This window comes from Echinops telfairi, unplaced genomic scaffold, assembly GCF_000313985.2.
Source record: "Echinops telfairi isolate 266 unplaced genomic scaffold, ASM31398v2 ScPeMD7_3533;HRSCAF=4204_1, whole genome shotgun sequence".
Classification (NCBI taxonomy): domain Eukaryota; kingdom Metazoa; phylum Chordata; class Mammalia; order Afrosoricida; family Tenrecidae; genus Echinops; species Echinops telfairi.
This window is the reverse complement of record NW_022107432.1, coordinates 2,314,933-2,323,207: the sequence shown is the minus strand read 5'-3', so window position 1 is coordinate 2,323,207 and position 8,275 is coordinate 2,314,933. Positions and strand designations below refer to the sequence as shown.

General features: G+C 34.5%; 1 non-coding gene across 1 annotated transcript; it reads left to right on the top strand.

The window, feature by feature from the left end:
• The first annotated feature begins 7,781 nt into the window (after positions 1 to 7,781).
• Positions 7,782 to 7,913, top strand: LOC115871225. The gene has a single exon (XR_004047176.1). It is a non-coding gene; the product is annotated as a small nucleolar RNA SNORA5 (small nucleolar RNA).
• Positions 7,914 to 8,275: the final 362 nt, after the last annotated feature.

Sequence of the window (8,275 nt, the reverse complement as noted above, 5' to 3'; positions counted from 1 at the left end):
TCAAATAGAAACGCACTTATGCTGGAAGTTCTTAGTAGGGCTGTTTCCATTTGGGAAAAATCAAGACATTATTCTATTGTGATGTCTCCTTATTTTGTAAGATTTATGTTTTAAAATTACCGTTTTGATTCCCAGAAATTAGTGTTTTAGCTCCAAATAAGCTTAAAACAAAAGCCTATATCTTCAGGACCAATTTCTCCCTCACCTTTCAGCAAACCTAATCCACAATTGGCTGGAGGCAGGTTTACAAACTCTATGTAATCACAACCCAAAATATTCATTTTTATCACATATTTAATGAGTCCCATTTGTGCTCTCTAATAAGCAAGAGACTGCTAACTGCAAGACTGGCAGTTCAAAAACCACCAGCAGCTCTGTGACAGAAAGAAGACGCTGTTTATTCACATAAAGGTTTATAACCCTGGGAATTTATAACAGATCACTCTGAGTCTGAATCAACTCAATGACAATGGGTTTTGATCATATCCATATGTCTATTTTACAACCCTAAATAGGAGAAACCAATATCCACAGTCTATTCAGCTATGCATATTATCCTAAATGCATAATCCATTTTAAAATGTAAATGCAGTGTTTTTCTCCACCTCCGACGATCACATTCATAAGGCATATGGACCTTTGGTGGGGCTTATCCGGCAGAGTCCAACCTTCTATCAATCATCAAAATCAAGCCACCTGTTTGTTTGTTTTTTAGTCCCACCTACTCTAGATGCAGCTTTTTTCCCAGTAGCTTCAGTTTAACATCTCTAATAGCATGTTTACATGCGTGCACCCATTCACTAGGAACCTAGTTACCTATTGGTTACTCACTGGGCTGATACCCCATTTCAAAACTACCAGCCACTCTGCTGGAGAAAGATAAGGTTTTTCTCCTCCCATAAAGAGTGACTGTCTCAGAACTCCACAGGACAATTCTACCCTGACGGCCAGGCGTGTTGTGCATTGGAACGGACTTTATGGTAGTGCATTTGGCATCCACTGAGTGACAGTTACAAATATTATGGGTAGAAGGGCCACATTAAGCAAGTTAACTTCACTACAAGTCTGATTTCAATCTGTCAGTAGTAATTATGTGACTGGAGGAAAATCAAGAAACTATTCTAAAATGGTGTGTCCTTATTTTATAAAATTTAAAACACTTTAAAATTACCTTTTCATGGGCTGAGAATCAGTCTTTTATCTCCAAATAGCAGTCTATTAATGGACCATCCTGCTGTCTGTGTATGTACTTAAGAGAAACAAATCCACAGAAACTCATATGTATAAGACAGAGTTTTATATAAAGGTTAAGTGCACATCAAGAAAACATCCCAACCCAGTGCTGCCCAAATCCACAAGTCTGACATTAACCTATTAATCCATATGTCCGACACCAATCCACAAAGTCCTCCTCCATCTCACAAAACACATGCAATGATGCCGACTGTAGGAGGAAAACCGAATCAGTGAAAATGTAAGCATCTCAGCACTGGCAGGGGTCTCCACAGGGCTGCTCCAGCAACCAGAGCTGCATCAGGGTATGTCCATGTGGCTTCTCCTTGGAGATATCTCACAGGAAGTGAGCCTTGCAAGCTGAAACAGAGAACTGACTGAAGCAGCTGCACTGGTCCAACCATCAGAAAGCAAGAGACCCGAGCACCGAGTCATTTATTCCTCTGCCCTTCAATTAACCCCACATGTGTTTATCAGCCAGGTTGGCACAATAAATTAACTACCTCTCTTACCCTTTTCTCTGTTTTTAAACTTCTCAAGATTGTCCCTTTGCAGGACTCAAAATTACACCTTAAGCCTTACTTCCCTTCAGTTTCTATTCTTGTTGCATGTCACATCTTTCTAACAACTTAGTCTATTCAAATTGAATAAATCAGCTTTGTTTTACAGATAGGTTTATCATTATTAGACTACTTAGGCAGTTGTAATTTTCCAACTTCTATACGAAGTTCAATTTTCATTAATTGGAATAAAATCAGTTTTAATCCAGTTTCACAGTGATTAAAATTATATTAGCCTAACACATTCCATAGGTAGATACTTTTAAAAATCCACATTATAAACTCATTTAACTAGGCTTAAATTACTTTAGGCATCAACTTTTACAATAAAATTAAAGAGATTTGGGCTATTTTATGTCATACAAACCATCTTGGTCATTTATTATTTTTGTAGGATTATCAATACATATTTAGGGAAAAAATGGATTATTTAGGTAAACCCAGATAACTTTATCTTGATAAAATATTATTGGTGGTGCAAAACACACACACATATGCTGGTTAGAATTTAGCATTTGATACCAAGGTTCTAGTTTTCTCCCGATTTTCGTGATGGTCGTAAGCAATGAAATTGAATCACACAAGACACAGACATATTGATCTCTCCAGGCCCCCCAAGCAATTCTGCTCCATTTGCTAACTTATTCGAAATGTGTGAGGAACAGCCATTTGCCAGGAGGATAGTAGTTCTATCCCTAAGGAGTGAGAATAATGGACTTGAAAGAAAGGAGAGACATAACTTCTCATTTATAGTATTTTCCATAAGAGCAGAATTACTACCCAGAGCTAGCCCTTCACTACTGCACATGGACCTTTTTTACCCTGCTTGCTTTGAAGGATAGAGTTGGTAGTCCTATGAAACGCCAGTATCTAATAGTCAGGGAGATAGACTCTTGAGAAGCAGAATATATTTAACAGCATTATTTTCTTAGACCGCTGGACCATTTTAGCGTCAACATTTCATGAATTGTACTGTCACCATGTTTAGTGCAGAAAATGAAAATTCTGAAGCATTCTGAAATATTACATAATTCAAGTAGTGCATGTGGAATTTTGAACTTTTGTGGAATTTAGAAGCATGTGTTCGAACCTGGCAAAATTTACCCAAAGATGTTTCATCAATGTTAGAAACTAAGGAGCCCTTTCTGTTTGGACATATCCTATATATAATTCTGACAATTAAAATGGATGGAAGGGTAAACAGTGATCAATTATCAATTAGGTAGTTAGTCCTTTCTTCAAAACAGCTTACTATGTCCCATGCAAACTACTGCAGAAGCTATTTGGCCAGGTTGTCTGGGAGTATCAGAAATAAGATGCAGGTTAAGAAACATTAGGCAATTAGAAGGTCTAGCTCTTATTTACCACATTTAGTTTTTTCTTTTCCATTTTACATTTACATGTAAAAGAAAATATTGTTGTTGTGATAGCTCAGTACATAAAATACGATGCATTCAATTAGTGAAAGTTGTGCTATAAAATTATACGTTCTTATAATGTAAACATGTATCCTTAGAGTTATGTACTAAGTACCCTCATTCTTTACAATGCTAATTTTTCATTTTTATTTTGTGGAAGTTAGAAGATAATGTACAAAATGCATGAACATGAAGGTCATTGTACTGGGCTTCTGCTAGGTGATCAAACAATCGGGTTTTCAAGGATGACAACCATGCTCAACAGCTGGCGTTCTGTAACCTGAATAATTTTTTTATAACTAAACTGCTACATGTGCTTATGTGGGACTGTGCCAGATGGACACTGAAATTATACACTACACTGAATTACTGCTCTCGGAGGAACATTTGCATGTTTCACTTGCACCGACTATGCACTCAGGAGAAAAAATGGATTACAGGAGGAAAACCAAACCTGATATTGAAAAATTAGGGAAAAATACTGAAGAAAAGCAGTTTGATATCCTACAAACTTCATTTTGCAAAATTGGAGTCTTTCAATCCAGATATAGAAGTGTCATGTAAAAATAAGTTTAAAAATATCATAATTTTTTAATTGACTGATTCCCTGGGATTGTTACCTATAATTAGCATGAAACATTGATGACTACATTTCAAATAAGAATATTAAGAGTCTATTTTGTATATAAAGGTTGAAGAACATAATATACTATAATCTCTAAGGGGGATTATAAAAGATTATAAAGGGTAGTTTTTGTTCAAGGAGTACTTGGGGCGTGTTCAGTTTACTAGCTAACAACAACAACAAAATTAGTGGTTAAATCTTCTCAGAGACTCTTGGGAAACAGTCTTGGCAACCTGTTTTTCTGATAGGTCGAAACCTTACGGAACAGTGCGGCTCTGCATGTGTTCGTTCATCACACTTCAGAATAGAGTCATCGGCAACCACCAACCAGTGATATTCTCACTTCACTTTGGGGAAACTCAGCAAGGAGAATTAACTAAGCAAGTATAATTATTTAATATGTCACAGAATCAAAATTGAAGCAAAGCTCTGACTAGTTTGATGGCCTACAAACTTCCTACAATATAATATGGACATACAAATTAAGAAAAGCAGGAACATGGCTCACCAAGATAAATTGTTTCTTAGATAAATAAGTTCCTCCATTACGGTTGGTAAAGTTCATGAGCAGTCAAAGAAGAAAACCGCAACGAAGGAGTGACACAGTGGCTGCAGCAGTGGGCTCAAGAATAAGAGCGAGGGTGAGGCTGATGCATCACCAGGCTGTTTCGTTGTGCTATACAGAGGGTTGCTGTGAATTTAACTGACTCGACAGTGCCCACCTGACAATAAACCACAACTGTTAACAATAACAGTAACAACAGCATCACTCAGACCTTGTTTTAGTGAAAAAGCTCCCTAAATATAGACCCAAAGATCAAAGTCTAATAACAATTATGTCTAAACTCTAGAGTAAAAGCACAACAAAACAAGTAAATTTCAAAATATCTTCTGTAATTATTTCACTTCTGTGTAAATATTTAGACTGCTACCTGCAGGTTTTGATAATGCCTCTGTAAGATGGAAACCCTGGGGCGGTTCAGAGTGGGTAAGGAAGGTGTACAGTAGATATCTCAACATTCTTAACGGAAAAAGTCTCCTTTCTAATGAAAATCTACGATATAATTTCACTTGAAAACCTTCCATTTGACAATCTATGTTATAATTAACATAGTATGTGTAACATACTCTAAATGTGTGAGGAAACAAAATTATACCTCTCCATGGTGTTGGGTTGCTGTACTGCTCATTTTCAGAGCTACCAATAATTAGAGTCTCTCATACATTTAAAAGGACAGCTTTTTGTGATAAGCATATTCTAGATCACTTAAACAATCCATTTTCCAATGACTGTAGTATTTTCAATGCATGTGACCATTTTCACAAATAATGGATTGGAAGCAAAACATGGTTCCTTTAACTTCATCAATACACTGGTATGATGACGTGTGTAGAAAATAGTTTTTATTTTTTTATTCATTAGTTTGTAGCTATTACTTGGCTTTTTCAGTACTTCAATGGAATATGATTTCTGTTCTTTCTTAGAACAAACCATAGTAACAGAACTTTATATTGGTTGAATTCTCAAAAATTACCCAGCTAGGTAAGAATGATGAAAAACAAGTTTGAACAAGTTTGAAGATCATAACCTATTACATTAGGTGATTTACAAAAAATACACTCTAAATTACACTGGGGTAGATTCTTCAACCTTATCCCATTGAATAAAATGTCAAATCGGCTTGGTTGTTACATTTCTACACAAGATATGAAAAGAAAAAATAATGAAGGAAATGATCTAATTTTTTATTGCATACTTTGGGCATTTTAAGGTGTCCCAAATAAAATATGTTTTAATTACACATATCTATTTGTTACTGTTCAGCCAATTATGACTCATAATGAATCATTCAGACAAAGTAGGACTTTCTCACAGGGTTTCCTGCCTGTAATCTTTATGAAACACACTGCTACATGTTACTCCTGGAGGTGGCTAGTGGGGCTGAATTGATGACTTTGGCTAGCAGGCAAGCACTTAACCAATGGGCCCCCAGGAGTCCTTCATATATAAACACACTGAAAAATGTTTCATAATGATAGAAAGTACATTTATATATAATTCAAACTTCCTAATGCAAACCTACCAATGAGACAATTAATTATCCCTGGGAAACAAATTTACATACACTTAGAAATGGTTCCAAAGTAATGAATGCAAATGAAATATAAATTTAACAAGTGTAAAATATAAATATTGTATAATACTGAGAGGAAATTTTCGCTCCTAATCCCTTTCTTTGTACAAGAAATAGTCTTTGCAATCAGATTTAAGTCAAAATAAGAAGAAATTATTTTCACAAGATTGCTTCCATAAATCAGTCATACGTGGGCATATGGTTTAACCAGTATTCTCCAAATTAACTGCTAAATAAAAGTATTATAATTTATAAAGAATATTTCTTCCACTAACTCTACTTCAGGGAAAATAATAATTATTCAGTATTAAAATATTTCTGTAGGAGAACATGGAATTATAGCTATATTCATGCTTTTATTCATTAAGTCCATACACATGTCCATGTATACTGTCTTTTCTTATTTGAGAACAATAAAATTAAATTAAAAGAAATTTATTTTTCTCCTGAAGTTAAGAAAATGACCATGATCTAATGTGTACTTAATAATTTATTAACTAATTAACATATGTTATTAATTATAAATTCAATATGTTTATATAATATATACATGTTTATTTGATATACAATTAATGCATATGCTAACTATATATGAGATATATATATTATTAAAAACTTGGCATTTCAGAAACTGTGAAAATTAATATACAATTAATGCATACGCTAACTATATATGAGATATATATATTATTAAAAACTTGGCATTTCAGAAACTGAAAATTAATCAAGCATGACTGCAGGGCATTCAATCTGCTGTAGATAAGATAATTTTATTTGATAAATCAGGTGGAAAGAAATGTGGAAATCAATATAATTTTATTTAAGAGATTTATATAAAACTTGAGAAATTAAATTGATAAGTTTTAGACCTATATAAATTCTTGATTCTAAATTAAAATTTAGTCAAAAGTTAATATGCAATTAGGCAAATGCATTATCAAAGAAAAACCACATATGTATTCTACCCTACTTAAAATTAATTTATTATATATAAAGTAATATTGAGTAAAAAATTCTAGATACAAAATTAAGAGTAACTTTTAAGTGTTGTCTGTATGATAAATATTATTAGGTTCCCTGAGGGCTCTGCAAGATGGTATGGTCTGGAATAATTTTATGCAGATATAAAAGTGTGGTCTAATCAGAATGGAGACATTGACTAAACAAACTGAAGTAAGATATGCAGAGATTCACTTTTTATCTGCTATGCAAGATCTAACTCTGCCATCTTAGCTTGACAATAACAAGTCCAGGGTTCGTGTTGTATGGGATCTAATTTCATGGTGTTCAGGTTTTGGATTTCTGAATAAACCTTATCATCAGAAAGTGATGGAAGGGAGATTTTAGACTCTGCTTGGATTAGACTTTGAATAATAGACTAGTACATCTTATTCAGACGTGTTGCCATGAGAATACTCTGAAATTTGTTGGTAAAACTAAAAGTTATAAATTGATGTGTGAATAAAAATGTGAGTGGAGGAGGAGGGCATAGATCTTATCTGCCTCACTAAAGACTCTATAACTGGCATCTAACTTTATGTAAACTTTTAAATAGGCATTTAATACCTGTTAAGTGAGTGAAATTAATTCTATTCTTAGAAATGATAAAACTCAAAACCTCAATGACATCAAGCCATTGCTGACTCAAAACGACCTGCTGTGGGTGTCTGAGACTCAAACTGTTTAGTGAAGTAAAATGCCCAATCTTTCACCAAGAAGATGCTGGTGGTTTTGAACTGCCAACCATGCTGATAACAGTTCAACACATAACTACTAAACCTCTAGGGATGATAGTTAAAAAATAATTATCAGCAGCTGTGTCAAATTCAGTGCCTGCCTTACCCATGGCAGGCACTGGACCAAAAGGCTGCCACAGAGGCGCTGTAACTCATGGTCCCTGTTCCTCTCTGCTGAGGCTCAGGGATAAATTTTACAGACATGAAAAAAAAAAAGATCATATGAAACCTTAGAACACTTTATTTTCTTTTCAGCTTATATACATAGATCTATTGATATAAACATATGTTGTTGCTAGGTGTCATTCAGTCTATTCTCACGCCTAGTGACTCTGATGGTTAGGGATTATGCCAAACCTACACTCCTGAGTAAGGATAGAGATGGAGATCAATCTGTCAATTGTCTCATAGCCTGATGACCACTTCCTGTTGTCAAAAGTATTTACCATATATACTCGAGTATAAGTCGACCCAAATATCAACGGAGGCACCTAATTTTACCACAAAAACTGCATTACAAATGTACTGAAAAAACTCGGCTTATACGTGAGTATATACAGTAACTCAT